Here is a 14,943-nt window from a genome sequence, read left to right on the forward strand (position 1 = left end):
AACCGCGTACACTACAGAGCGGTAGGGGGCGGCGTTGTTAACGTCTATCGTGAGGCCCCGTAGACCGCACTAACCTTAATAACGCGAGTAAGGCCTTCAGCGTGGATCTTCTATGGGAGTACTGACCTAAAACTTTGAGTTCTTATAGTGGACGATTGTCCAACTGGTCCACTGTAGCTGTAGTGCACTGTAGCGTGCGCCTGTAACAGTACAGCTCGCTGCTGAAGCGGGGTAGCGTCGACGAAAATCCCTCGTAGAAGTTAACGCCTCTGGGAAAGCAGCGTACTTTTCCCGGCTTGCTAGCTTTCGTAAGAGAATAGCTCGTGCTTTAATTGAAGTCAGTCGAAAGACTATTTCACCTCTGTAACGCTTTCGCGTTGCGCCCTCACATCGCAGGAACGTGCAGAGAGGCGCCCAAACTTGGCCCCCTGCTACATGCAAAGGGCGTGCGCTTACATTTCTAGTGCACCGTCATAAATAGAGTGGTATTTCACCAAATTAGACGCTTTTGCTGTGGCTTCGTCTGGGTCCGGAACGCTGCTAATAGTTTTCTGGATGTATACGACGCGAGGCCCCGCTGAAATCTTAGGCTATATACAACGGACACGTGGTTCGGTGTCCTACAGATAAACGGTCACCTTGAGTTTTTCTTGGTCGCTGTAATTAAGTACTGGTTAAAGTGTCCGTGACCGACTAGTGGAAATGAAGGCAACGAAAGAATAAGGGGATAACCACACGAAAGCTTAATCTACACTTGCGACGTACTTTCGGCTCAGCATCATCACACTCCGATAATAAATAACGTTGTTCTCGTGCCCTAATACTTCCTGTGGAGAATATGTATTACAATTAAGCTCCTGGGGGAAGCTCATTTTGGCGAAGAATTTGAGCCTCTAATAACGCAGCGTAACATGGACGCGCGACGCCGGAAATACGCCGGAAATACGTTTCACATGGTTACAGATTCACATCCGCTTTGCCTTTGCACTATAGGGAACCCGCTCTCAGCCAGGAGCAATGTTAGCAACATACTTCAGCTGCAGTCGAGTGTACCACAGTGGCAGGAAAGTGTGGAGACCAATATCCGTGAGCGCGCATTCCCAATTTCAGTATATTTCTTTCTCTCAACCAGTATCCTGCAGGCGCCGATCGACGCCGCGTGTAAGCAGCCGCCCGCCGCCGTGCCTTCAGCGTGCGGTGCAACGCGATCGTCGCCTAGCGCGCTCGCTAAGCGGCAGACACCGCGCGCTCGGCGCGGTCGGTTTGTGAGGTTTCACACAGGGCGGAGAAAGGAAGAGCGAAATGGCGGTCATTAAGTGGCGATATGTTAATTTCTCGTCGGCTTCCGCGGACAACGAGAAGAGGCGAGAGTGAGATAGAGATTAAGGAGAAGGCAAGGAGATGCAGGTATGGGGAGGAGGAGAACGGGAGCGAATGCTTCGCGAGAGAGGCTGAGGCGAAAGCGAGCAATAGAGGGCCAACAAGGCAGCGAGCCATGCAGGCTTCAAGTAGCAAGCCCAGCGCCGGCCGAAAGGTGTGGTGGCGTGTGTCTGTGCGCGGCCGTCAGTCCGATGCGGTGCTCGCCAAACCGGAACGCCCAGAAGCAGCAGCAAGCGAGCGGCGCTAGCCAGCGGGCAGCGAGAAGCTTGCGCGTGCTCGCTCATAACGAGGAATCGTATCGCCGCCGCCGCTGAGGGGGGTGACTCCCCTCTCTCTACATACATTCGCGATGAGCGTGGCGTCATGCGCGCTCGCTGTATATGCTTTCTCGAGCAACCTAGCCGCTGCATAGAGAGCAGCTGCTGGCTGCTGCTGCTGCCATGGTGCTTGAAGTTGCGTCTGCCGCTCTTAAGGGCGGTGCGCGGTCGAGTACGATGCAAAAAAAAAAAAAAAAGAATGCTATTAGAAGTATAGACAAGCATGGGGAGGGTGAGGCACGCTTGACGAAGCATCCGCCTTCCTCCTTGGTCGCCGACGGCTTCTTCTCTCCTTCCTTAGTAGGCTCGCCTCGGCTCGTCCATTGCGGATGCGAAGACGCAGGAGGTGCGCAGACGGGGAGGTGTGCAGTGCCTTACGCGGTCCCGTCGGCGCTTGCTCATTGGTTGCCGTCTCCTCGCCGTACGTCAGGGTGCGTGCACGCTGGACCGACGACCAGAAACGCACGTCGTTGCAAATCGTTGTTGCGCGTCTTCTGCTGCTGGCGTCGGAAGAAAGAGAGAGAGGAAGAGTCGCCCTTCTTGGGACGGCGGGGACCCACACATGGCAGGCTTGTTTAAAGAGCGTCGTAGATCCGTCCCATCCTTTCGGTTGGGATTTCTTTTGTCTTGTCCGCGCCTCTCGCGTTTATGCCTCTGCGCCCCCTACCTGTAGGAGGCTGCTTATTATTATTATTTTTTTGTGTGACGCAAGAACTGTCCTGTCCTTTCTCTTTTTCTAGCAACTACGCCACACCTCCTTTCCAAAGCATGCACACCTGCTGTGCTGTTCTTTCCTTCACCGATTTCTTTGCGAGTAGCCTGACTTCTGTTGTCACTCGCCCTCGCGCGTGCTTTCCTTCGCCCCAGTATCGGTCTGTTAAGCGGAACTATAGGCACCTGCGTCGCGATTTTCTTTTTGTTCATTACACCATCTTTCACGTCATTTTTTTTTTTTTCTCATTGTCCTTCGAGGGAGTGAGGTGTTGCAGCACGCCTGACCGCCGACAGTGGGCGACGAGTGGGAGTGTGTGCACGCGCGTGGCCATTTCTTTCCTTCGTTCGTACTTTATTTTCTTCCGCAGCTTGCCGTAATAGCAACTCGCGGGGCTTCTGTTCTGCGCCCAGCCGTGGAGCGAGCTCGGTTGCTCGTCAGACGGCCGTTGCGCCGCGCCACCTCTCTCCGCAGCCTAGCACACTCCCCTCACAGTCACAGCAGCAGCAGCTGCTGCCTTTTATCCTCCGGATCGCTTTCATTGTCTCCTTTCGGCTCATGATGTCTTTTGGAGGGGGGAGCTCGCTGTTTCGCACGTGGATCCGTGGTCACCGTCCTTTGCCGTCGCCGACGGCAGCCCGGCGGGCCCCCTTTCTTTCCTCCCCCGTATATCCAGTTTCAGCCACACTGTGCCTGTCGCAAGAGCCGGGTGCTACCGCGGTTTGACCGCCCTCGTGGAGCCAAACCTGGCGGGAAACGAAGGTGCACTGACCCGCGTTGTTGCTTGTTCTATATGTGAGTCTTGACATGTAGCTCTGGGGTGCCCTGTCTGCCGGTTGTCGGAGGACGGCAGAGCTCTGCGTTATAATCGTGAAAACCATGCGGCGTTATGGACGCCACGAAGAGAGCAGGGAAGAGTGGAAAAGGCTCGCTCTTTAATGAGCTTTGCCTGGCGGCATCGCTTATGGCAGGCTACCCCATGCGAAAGCGATGAAATATGCAGCGACACTTGCACACAAAGCACTCCGCATATTCGCACAACATGCGCAGACATGAAGTTCCAGAGCTAATTACAATAGTGTCTCGTGCGGAAGTTTCAGGGTACAGCGAAACAAGCTTGGGAACTTTAGTGCGTTGTTTGGAATGCGCTTGTACTACACATTTGTATACTGTTACCGCAAGTTAGGACTCGCGAATTACCGTCAGTATACACTTCGGCGTTCATGCTGATGGTATTCTTCTTCTTCTTTCTTTCCTTTTTTTTTCTTTCGGCTGCTTTTGCATAAGTTCGCAGTGTCGTCTGCTTCTGCTGCGGAGGAGAGAAACGACCGAACTGCTTATTGTGCAACAGTAAGTTAGCTCCGCTTGGTTGGACTTGATATCAGCAGAGGGAGCGATGTTTGAGCGACACAGGTCGCGGCAGTGAACTGGCTGTCCGGACATGAATGTGTCCTCCTTCACGTCGTACTGCCTATTGTCGTCATGATCCTTAATACTCTTCTTTTTCTCACCTTCCCCGTCCCTAGTAGAAGACCAGAGGAATTTAAATTCACCAGGGCCTGTCCTTGGCGTCGCTTCGCACCGCGACGTTCCACCACGTCTCAGAACCAACTGGACCACTATGACACATTATCGGAATTTCATCCCTTTGCTTCGTCTCAAATAAATTTTCCTCTATTTTCCGTGGTAGTTGCGTGACTTCAACTGCGCTGGACATTACTGTGTACCTACAGAGCAATAACCTTCCTGTTCGCTTTACTGTGCTACTTACTTTCCTTCCATTCTCTTCGGGATCCGCAGACAATAGCTGATCTGTGTTTTTATATAGTTTGTGTTCACGGAGTCGTTGCTTGTGCAGCGGCGACTTCATTAATTGCCGTTGCCCCGGGTTTATTTTACTTAGTTACATATCCGAGAGAGTAGATTACTTGCCTAAGAGCCTGACGCTTACGACGAATTTTCTTTCAAAACGGCAAGCGTTACACGATGCAGCAAAGAGAGCACATTTGCAGGCAATTAAAGGCGGTATACGACGAGTGAAGCGGTATAAAGCCTTTGTAAAGTCCGTATAACCACGGACCGCCGTATTGTCGCGGTTGCATATAATTATCTGCTTGAAAAAGCTCCGGGTACCACCTTTCTTGCCCGCCGAGAGAATACGTAATATAATACGTCTGGCACGGGCTCCACTTAAAACGTATCTCTGCGGATTCAAAACGCAAACATTTGAACAGCGCACATTTGCGAGGACTTCGCGAGCAATTAGTCTGAAATTACCAAACGGAAAAACGAGAGAAACGTGCCAGAGGGACCGTCACGTGTTGTTAAGCGCTCCAAACAGCGGGAGTGATAAAAGCCTTGTGGCGTGAGAGGTCGACGCACACAGCGGCCGCCATTTACATCGCACGGCGCGGCCGCATAACAAACGGCCTCTCGTAGAAATAAAAGTGGGGTGAAGCAGAAGGGTGGGGGGGTGGGGTAGCGTCACGTACGCCGTATGCGGCGTACCCTGTGTACCCTCGCTCCAAGCGCCAACGACGTGCCTCGCTTCGCTGCGCCCATTGGCTTGCAGCGTCAGGCGCCGTGAGTGGCCATTCGCGCTCACGGTGCGCGAACAACACAGGGGCACGTATATGGCGGCTCGGCCAGGAAACAGGCGGGCAGGCAAGTTGGTAGGCAGTCGAGGGAAGAGGTCGGGTCTGTCGGACCCAGCAGGCAGGCCTGCCTGTCGGCCAGCTCCGCCACCGACTGACTCCGCGTACTGCAGGTTTCAGGCGCGTGTATACCGCGAGGCCTGGCTCTGTCTGCGCTGTCCAGGCGAGCAGTCCAGTCTAGGTTCAGTGCATGCCGAACCGGGCGAGCGAGCGAGTGCGAGCTCTTGATTAATGGGCGCTGGAGCGAGCATGATTGCGGGACGACGCTTCTTTCGTCTGCAAAGCGAGCGTTGTTGTTGTTGTTGCTGCTGTACCCCCCCCGCCCCCTTGGCGGCAGCGCTCAGAGAAGGGTGGCTGCACGGTCAGCCGCTGACGGGGTTGTTACGTCACAACCCGCCCCTTGCTGCTGCTGCTGCTGCTTCTGCGGCGGCGGTCTCTGGTCGACTTTCGCCACGGGTCGTTTGTCAGGAGGAACTCCGCAGGGCGCGAAGAGTCCCGGGTTTGCGACGCTCCGGGTTGAAAAGGGAGAGCGATTTACGCAATGCGTGGGACACCTTGTTGTTGATGACGATGTTGATGCCCCCGCCAGCTTCTTATGCCGGGGCGACAGCGCTGTTCATTACGCTGCAGCGGGCCGGGGGGGTTCCTTAACCTCGCAATCTCGAGAAACATTAGACGAGGGAGAAAGGATGCGCCTTCTCATTGCTCATGTTGACACCTCAGTAAGGAGAGTCCTATTGTTTTTGCCGTGGTTCTCAAGGATGGACGCGTTTCGGGCTTAGGAGTGAACTGGCTGTTAATGACCAGATCAGGCCAGCATGCCAGACTGAATTACGTTCCAGGTCAGAGACCTGTAAAGTCACGTCGATAGTTCTGAAATGAGACAGAAAGGGAACTGATGAAATTAAACCTGTCAACAAAGGAATAAGTTTCCTACCTTAGCACAGGAAGTGCAACTGCAATGCGAACTACAGCCCCTTGTTCAATTAAATTTATTTCTGCACTTCATACATCATCATCATCATCATCATCATCATCATCATCGTCGTCGTCGTCGTCGTCGTCGTCGTCGTCGCCGTCGTCTTTTGGGCGCAGACCATATCGCGCGCACGAAAGTGTGTTCAGGCTTCTCCGAAAATTCTATTGACTGCTGCCCAAAGGCTATACAAAGCCGCTTCGAAGCATCGCCTGGTGCACAATTTGCATGTTTCATGGGTAATCTGAAGTGCACTCGAACTCAGAAACACTGTTTTTAACGTTCCCGCCCTCGCATTTCGGCGCATTGGCTATGTGAGCGCTGCGTATTCACTTTATCTTCCTTTGTTTGTATACGGTACATACACTTACCGCTAACGTTACCTGCGGCCGAACTGTTGCCTGACAAGTGGCGGGAATGTTCTCCGGTCCCCAAGTCCTCTTTCCACCCTATGCCGAGATTACCCCAGCTGGAGTACTTCTCTGGGGCTCCGTTCTGATCGGCACTTGCACCAACAACCCTCCATCAAGCCGCAACAGAGGCAGTCCAGCTCAGCAGGTGTGCTCCGGCATTTATATGCCGGAGCACACCTTAGCAGCTGCATTAGCACCTTAGCAGATGCCGGGCCATTAGCAGCCTTGCGAGGAATACGCAGATGTATCCTGCTCTGCGGCGACGATATGGAGGAAAAGTTTACAATTACGGTCGCATGAATGAATCAAACTAGAAGTCCTATATGGATTCGCTTAACGTAGTCTTCCATTTAACTGAAGCTGCAAATACTTGTTTTCTTAACTATGAACATGGATGGATGGAAACAACTTTATAGAAAATCCTGCAAAGTTTAACTACCCTGGATCAGGTCTTCCATGAGGGAACTTCGAGACCTTGCATCGTCGCCTCCCTCGGGCCCGATACCTGCCCACTCTTGTATCTTGAGGTTGGAGCTGCAAAGAGCGGTGGCCCACTTCGACGCAAGAGAATCCGGAGCTACTGCTATTTTAGCTGCCATAGCAGAACACTACCACAACTGGGCCTGTTTTAAACAACATCTTTGATGGGCTTGCGCCCTCGCCGCTGTCCGCTAAGCTGTCACAAGAAAGAAGCCTGCTGAGCTTACTATGTAAAGAAATGGATTATAGCGTGAGAGAGCTGACTAACGCAAGAAGAGAGACGACAAGGACAATCGTTCATTTGGAACAGTTTATTGTCGGAAGAACGCAGTTGCCAGAAGGCGCTTGTGTCTGTCCGCGTTATTCATTTTTGAGTCTGCTTTCCTGCAAAAACGACAAGCTCTGTAACGCAGCTCAGTACATACGCAACCTGCACTCAAGCTAAGGCATGAAATTCAAGGCGTAAAGTTTGGAATGTCTCTCTTCAACTGCGTCAACTTATTGCATGCTTATGTGTGCTTCAGGAACGCGGGGGGGGGGGGGGGGGGTGTGCTAAATTATACAGCGCACAGAAAAGACATGTAAACTATAGAAGAATACTTCTTTACGTTAATGAAGTGTTTCAGTAGGTCGACTACAAAACCAACTGCCTGTATCCCATTTCAACTCTAGTATTTCGTGGTGTAGATGTGAACATGTGGACTGAGGTCGTCAATAAATAGTCTGTCTGATAGATCTTTCACAGCAGCAAGTCAAGTACGTGTTGTGCAGAAAATGCAAGAAGAGCACGAATAGCTTTGCGACCTCGATTTACTAGTTTAGCGGTCTACAAATTTACAAATTTATGGCCCTCTTTCTCTCCTTTTCCCTTTATAGTGACGCAGAGTAGCGGTCTAAACGGGTCAACCTCAGGCAGACCTTCCTGCGATTTCATAAAGAAACACACCTCTCTATATAATCCACGAGGAGAAGAGAAACAGAGGCGCTCGATTTTTGTTAATCACGACCATATGAAAAGCTAACAGGCAAGAGAGAGAAATACAGAAAGGGAAACAGAACAGAGAAAAGGCAAGGACGGTAACCACACACACGCCCAGTTTGCTATCCTTGACTGGGAGAATGAGATATATGGATGATGAGAGAGAGAGAGAGAACAGTTTCGCGCACGGAATGAAGCCAAGGAAGCCACAGGGGGCAATCAAACTGGATGAAAAGATAACTTGTCCCTGGTGGGGACAAGTTATCTTTTCGGAGGGAACAAACCCAGAAGTACAATGCGTGTACTTCCGTATGCATGGAACACGTTTGCTCTGAGTTGGCCTAGTAAACGCACTCCAAATGGCACTACGAAAAAATGTCGAAAGTTGACGTCAGCATAGGACACGTAGTCGGGAAAGAAATTGCCACTATACAGATTTTGTTCGTTGAGTTGAAGAGTCAAAACGCATTCACGTTGTAGGTATATATTTTCTGCCGAGCAAAAGAGAGTGAAAGGAAAGGCAGTGAGGTTAATTAGGTTGCACCTGGTTTACTACCCTACATTGGGGAAGCGGAAAGCGGGTGGAAAAGGGAGAAGACAAACAATGTGCGCGCGCATGCATAACATCGTTCACCACGCATTCAAAGGCGATGGTATACGGCCCCAATCACCTTTGAAAAGTGCAGTAGGGCTCTACATAGGAGGAGCTGCGCGGGATTAATTTGTGCCGGTTTAGCCCGATCTAATGTATCTCTTTAGTGTCTCTAACACCGGAAATATTCGCACCTCACGCTCCTGACCGAGACAAGAAGTCAACGAAATAAAGATGGGCATAATTTTTTTTTTTTCAGGCGGAAACCTCCTCTGAGGGGTTATTGCAGTCTTCTGAACGATAGGCCGTTGGAGAAAAGGGTCTTACTTGACAGGCCGCTATCAGCACGGCCCGAGAACTCTCTCTCTCTCTCTCTCTCTCTCTCTCTCTCTCTCTCTCTCTATATATATATATATATATATATATATATATATATATATATATATATATATATATATATATATATATATATATATATATATATATAGACAAACACAACCATACCGAACGTGGTACAAAACTCGGCGCGACGCCGGCAGCGTCTAAACTGCGTATTAGAACCGCACAGACTGTGTACTGCGCACGGCCACCACCGCGGAGGGGCAGCAATACACGTGGTTAAAGCGCGGGGCGACCGGGCTGTCAGCTCACAGGCACGATTCTCCCGTTGATGTCTCTTTAAGCGGCGTGCGGCCTGCTGTCGGAGGCGAGTCGCGGAGTGTATCGCGTTTCTCTTCTTTGGTCACCCCCCCCCCCCCCCCCGCGTTTCCTTTTATTTCTTGTTTCTAGACTCTAAAACAAAACGAAAATAGAGACGGACCAGGGCGATGCGTGGCGGAGAGCCAAGCGTCGCTTATCCGAGCCTTGATGGATCTGCTTTTGATGGCTGCTGATCGCGGCGGCGGAGTGATCACCTAATCAAGTGAACTAACAGCAAGGACGAAAATCGCTGCGCTGCCGCCTCCTTATTGGGGGCCAACTTATTTTGCCCCGTATAGGGCATGAGGCAGCTTTCGGGAGACGTCTAGAAAGGTAGTGCAAGGATGTCGTTCGGGGTGGGAGGCAGAAAGGGGGGGGGAGGGTTAGAGAAGGTGCGCGTGGACGTTTTAGCTGGGATCTGCTTTCTCTCTCCCTCTGTTTTCCAGCAACCAGGCAACGGAAAACAGACAGGATTGCCGGCTTGACTGGCACGGCTCGGTCGCGAGAGGAGAATGTATAGAAACAAGCATTTCGTGTGTCTTGGGTTGAGCTGTCGCGGGGTTTCAGGTGGGAAAGCTCGGGAAGCGGAGGTTGCGGTGAGGGGAGGTTGCGGCAAGAAAAACATTCTAGCCATTCCACACCGCAGACAGGAGGTTAAGCAGCGCTTGCTCGGCTTGTCTTGTCGTGACGTGTTTGCTGGGTAATAAACTCGTCTCGAATGCTTCCTTGCTGTCTTTTTGCCCGCGTTTCTCGTCTTGTTTTCAGAGAGAGATAGAAGAGTCAGCAGGGTGATGTCCGTGCGTGCCTGGCTCGAATTCGTGCTGACGCGTGTAACTGCAATCGTGTGTGTGCAGCCGAGGTTACGCACGTGACGTAAGAGGAAAGAGAGAACAAAGAACCGACGACGAAAAAGAGGAGCGAGATAGCTGGCACTTCGTGGGTTGAGCGCTGAGATGCTTCGCTGCCTCGTGGAGAGCCGCGCTTTGTTTCTTTGACTTTTGTGGCGGTGGCGGCAAACTGACACGGCAACAACAGATGGTTCGGTCGCTGCTGATTAAGGGATACGATTGAGTTGGAAACGCTGGTGCCGGAAACTGCCGGCCCGCCGTTTAGCTTCGTAGCGGTGCGCAAGCTGTTGTACCGAGCGACCGGCCCCCTTCGTGACCGAATTCGTGAGGACGTTTGCGTGGCCTTAGACAAGGCTGCAAGCCGACTCGAGCTGTCTGCACACCGCCGGTTTTCTTTCTTTCTTTCTTTCTTTTTTTAAGCGCTGACCGCAACTCTTTAAATCGTTTTTCTCTACCTCTTCGACGACGATGCAGCAAGCAACTACAGCGCTACTGGACAAAGGTTTTTGATCCGTTGTATTGTTTGTTGCGCCAAGAGATCACAAAATACAGAATAAATGCAGGAGACTTTGCAGTTTAGATGCTTTTCGTCAATGCGAAATGAAACATAGGTACTATCGCACTTGGTATGAGCAACAATGCGCGATCACTTTGCCAAGCGCTTTCGCGTTGCAGGTCATACTGAGCGCGATAGTACGTAAGTACTCGTACATTACAATTATGGATGCGGAATCCGTTTTTCTGGGCGCAGCTGGCTAAACGGCCTTGCGTATGTGCCGATACTTGCGGGAGAAAGCGAACATGCACACGCGGTGCATGGCAGGAACACTCGCAAAAAAAATTTTTGTTTTAGCCATGCTATAGCCATTTGCATGCCCTTACACAACATGCAGTGCACTACACCATGCAATGCACTACACACGAAGATTCCGCGATCTGTATGAAGTTTTCCGCTTAATCATCCACAGCGCACATTCAACACCTGTCGTGGCTCGGACCAGAAACCAGGAATACACGAGAAAGAATTCGTACAGTTGACAAGCTGCAAACTGATGAGACACACACATTTATACACGCGTTGGATCATGAAGCGCAAGTTCTGGTAGGGCACTACTTCAATATTACACGTCTCACGCCTCTATTGCCTCACTTTACTACCCATATATGCCACAGTTCAAGCTGTTTGAATTTTAAAACGATATTCTCACAACTGTTTTGTTTGCACAACGTGCTTGCTCTTTATCTCTGTCTATCAACCAGCCTACTCTCCTCACACAAGCCCCTGAAGATCCGGGCAGATGGTCCCAAAGTGTCGGCCTGCTGACCACGGCCTCCGCTGCTAGCTCATTCGTTGCAATGTTGCTTATGTTGAATTCCAATGGCGGAGTCGGAGCAAGTTTTTCTGCTCGTTTCGGAGCAAGTTTGTTCCAATGGCAGAGTGAGGGCGGGAGTAAGGTGTTCCAATGAGAGAGTCGGAGGGGATTCAGAGCGGGAGTCAGTCCGTGGAGCAGAAAAAGATGCTCCTCCAAAATCGGCGGAGTGGACCGGAACTCTGCGTGACGTATTTCCTTTACCACGTTTGTCTGCTAGGAGGCGCCACTGGTCACGACTCGCGAGGAAGCAAAAGCTGCTGCACGCTTGGCGAGATATCCATTCCGCCCTTTTAAATAAACAAAAGGTGAACGGCGCTGAAGAGACAAGTGACCGGTGCAGCGGTGCTGGGAGCAAACAGCGGAATGAAATGACAACACGCAAGGTATCCTGGTTAACTCGGTGATAGAACTTCCGCTTCCGCTTTGCTCCGGCGGCGCAGGTTGTGTTCCACTCGCGGATCTGGAGGCGTTGCTCTGCGCCAGAGTCGAGTGCTCGCTCGCGGAGTCCGTCGGCTGCTCCGACTCCGCCATTGGAATTCAACATTAGACTACGAGTATGCATCCAGGCTGCAAGAATGCCACCTCACCTCAGGAAACCAAGAGACAGACAGACAGACAGACAGACAGACAGACAGACAGACAGACAGACAGACAGACAGACAGACAGACAGACAGACAGACAGACAGACAGACAGACAGACAGACAGACAGACAGACAGACAGACAGACAGACAGACAGACAGACAGACAGACAGACAGACAGACAGACAGACAGACAGACAGACAGACAGACAGACAGACAGACAGACAGACAGACAGACAGACAGACAGACAGACAGACAGACAGACAGACAGACAGACAGACAGACAGACAGACAGACAGACAGACAGACAGACAGACAGACAGACAGACAGACAGACAGACAGACAGACAGACAGACAGACAGACAGACAGACAGACAGACAGACAGACAGACAGACAGACAGACAGACAGACAGACAGACAGACAGACAGACAGACAGACAGACAGACAGACAGACAGACAGACAGACAGACAGACAGACAGACAGACAGACAGACAGACAGACAGACAGACAGACAGACAGACAGACAGACAGACAGACAGACAGACAGACAGACAGACAGACAGACAGACAGACAGACAGACAGACAGACAGACAGACAGACAGACAGACAGACAGACAGACAGACAGACAGACAGACAGACAGACAGACAGACAGACAGACAGACAGACAGACAGACAGACAGACAGACAGACAGACAGACAGACAGACAGACAGACAGACAGACAGACAGACAGACAGACAGACAGACAGACAGACAGACAGACAGACAGACAGACAGACAGACAGACAGACAGACAGACAGACAGACAGACAGACAGACAGACAGACAGACAGACAGACAGACAGACAGACAGACAGACAGACAGACAGACAGACAGACAGACAGACAGACAGACAGACAGACAGACAGACAGACAGACAGACAGACAGACAGACAGACAGACAGACAGACAGACAGACAGACAGACAGACAGACAGACAGACAGACAGACAGACAGACAGACAGACAGACAGACAGACAGACAGACAGACAGACAGACAGACAGACAGACAGACAGACAGACAGACAGACAGACAGACAGACAGACAGACAGACAGACAGACAGACAGACAGACAGACAGACAGACAGACAGACAGACAGATAGATAGATAGATAGATAGATAGATAGATAGATAGATAGATAGATAGATAGATAGATAGATAGATAGATAGATAGATAGCCTTACAACACAGATCAGCCAGACGAAAATCTTCACAGGGAGAAGAGGAGGAGATATCTAAAGCGATAGGAAGCGACTAAGGTGAGTAGACAGACAGACAGACAGACAAAGAACTTTAATAACAAAGTCTTGAGAAGCTTTGCCGTAGGGCAGAGCTGCGGGCCGCTCCCACGTGGGGACGGTGAGTAGGGAAATGAAAATAGGCGTACAATTAGCGCAGTGGTGAGAACAAACGTGCGCATTAGACGAAAAATTCGAGCATTAGTTCACTTCCTGAGGTCTACGTACCTGCGTGACAGATTGTCATAGTGAGTTGGACTCCCCAAATAATGCATAGCTTAACATTTCTAAGGTTCATACGAGCTTTTCGTTGACACCAAGTGCAAGGTAAGAGACACGCATAAAGTAAATGTGGTCAGACTTGAAAGTGGTTATGTTAGCCTTGCACTTTCGAAATTAAGGAAGTAGAATCCTTGCGGACAAAAGAGTTAGGCTAACGAAATGAACTGCTCTCCCACATAGAATTATTTACCCAAGGCACATCGCACGAAAAGTGGCGGGACGTTTCCTGCTTCTGCTTTGTTGACCTACTTAAGCAGGGAGGGACGGGCGCATAACGGATTTGACAGGCGCCATTGCGGGCAATTGGCGCCGCAACACGGGAAATGGTCTGTTTAGCCGTGACGTCATTCGCAAAGCCACAGGAGGTCTTCCAACCCTTTAGTCGCAGAGAGCCGCGCCATAATAGAAAGCGTTGACGTCATGTGGTGGAGTACAGAGCTTCCGCAGTTGGGTGGCAAATAGAGACGCGCAGGGTGAGACCCGATGTGGGCTGCACGGCATACGAACGAGCAGGGTTGTGTATATATAGGCGTCTGAAGAGTCCGTCAGTTCAGCAGTTCCTTCATTTTTCTTCCTTTATTTCATTTAATTTGTTATAAAAGCAAAGGCTACTTTGCCTCTTTGCCTCTTTGCCCCACTTTATGGCTGCTGGCTGCTCCAGTCTTGTCGATTATGCAATAGCTTGGGCTATCACTCTAAAAGCAGGTTACGCCCTTTGGGACCTAACTTTGTCCCACAACTATAATCGTCATCAATTTTGCGTGTCTTTGCTTTCTTTAAGGCAGCGCGCCCAGCACTTTGAAGTCACGAACGGCGTCTGCTTTATCAATGTGGCATACATTCCTGACAGGAAAGTAACGAGCGCAGAGTTTTCAAGACATCGAACGCAGGCAAGACGGATGAGGACAATTGCTGGGGTACAAATACGGGTCCAAATGGCGTAAGATGTTTTGAGAGCGCGCTGGGTATGTGTCGCCGGGTGTGTGGGCTTGAATAGACAACTGCAGCACTGGGTACGCATACATACCCAGTGGCAGCTGGGTATGTGGTACAACTGGACATATGGGGCAGGGTGGGTGAACATTAGTTGGGCCAATTTTGGTGAACGGATGTGCGCCACTAGGCTTGTGCCCGAACAGACAAGCAAATCAAGCGGCAAGAAATGAAGCGAAGACGTTTGATTCTGTTACCAAACTTTGCAAGCTGCCCTGCATTTCAAACTGTGTTGAGCAAAGGCCTCTCTCTGTCAGGTGGCTCAGGCTTTTGCTTTTGCTCCAGTTTTTGTTCTTGCAAAGAAAGAAAGAAAGAAAGAAAGAAAGAAAGAAAAATCACGTTAACGGAACGAAATGGCGCCAGATCGTGCATTG

The sequence above is a fragment of the Dermacentor variabilis genome, chromosome 3 (assembly GCF_050947875.1).
Source record: "Dermacentor variabilis isolate Ectoservices chromosome 3, ASM5094787v1, whole genome shotgun sequence".
Taxonomy (NCBI): Eukaryota; Metazoa; Arthropoda; class Arachnida; order Ixodida; family Ixodidae; genus Dermacentor; species Dermacentor variabilis.